The sequence below is a fragment of the Myotis brandtii genome, unplaced genomic scaffold (assembly GCF_000412655.1).
Source record: "Myotis brandtii unplaced genomic scaffold, ASM41265v1 scaffold168, whole genome shotgun sequence".
In the NCBI taxonomy this organism is placed as follows: domain Eukaryota; kingdom Metazoa; phylum Chordata; class Mammalia; order Chiroptera; family Vespertilionidae; genus Myotis; species Myotis brandtii.
The window spans coordinates 1,093,944-1,094,485 of NW_005356173.1; positions in this window are offsets into that span (position 1 = coordinate 1,093,944).

A 542-nucleotide genomic window follows, 5' to 3' on the forward strand; every position below is an offset into this window, starting at 1 on the left:
GGGAGACCATCGCTAGGTTTATAAGTTATAAATCTGACCTGTGTGAAGAAGACTGAAGCCAAAGGGGCCAAGGAACCCAGTGGTTTTCCCAGCAGGGCCCAGCGTCCAGTTTCTCTTATGGCCGTAATCGGGAGGTCGGGACCCGAACTGAACAGGCGTTGGGGCAGAGGGGCAGCCGGAGAGGCCTGGCAGGTTCCCCAGTGACCTGAGATCTCATCTGCAGGCTCAGTGTTAGTGTAAAAGTAAGCAGTGGAGCTCTGGCCAGTGTGGCTCAGTTGGTTGGCATGTCATCCGTACACCAAGAGGTGGTGGGTTTGATTCCTGGTCAGGGCACATTCCTAGGGTGCAGGTTCGATCCCTGGTTGGGGTGCATATGGGAGGCAACTGATCGAACACATTCTCAGGTGAGGATTGAAAACATCTTTAAATGATGTAGTCAGGTAGCAGAAAATGGCACTTAAGTAGATTTAGGAATGGAAGGGGTCAAATGCCTCATTCTTCAGGAATCTGGCAGGAATGGGGAGGGTGCCCTCTGTCTTCCA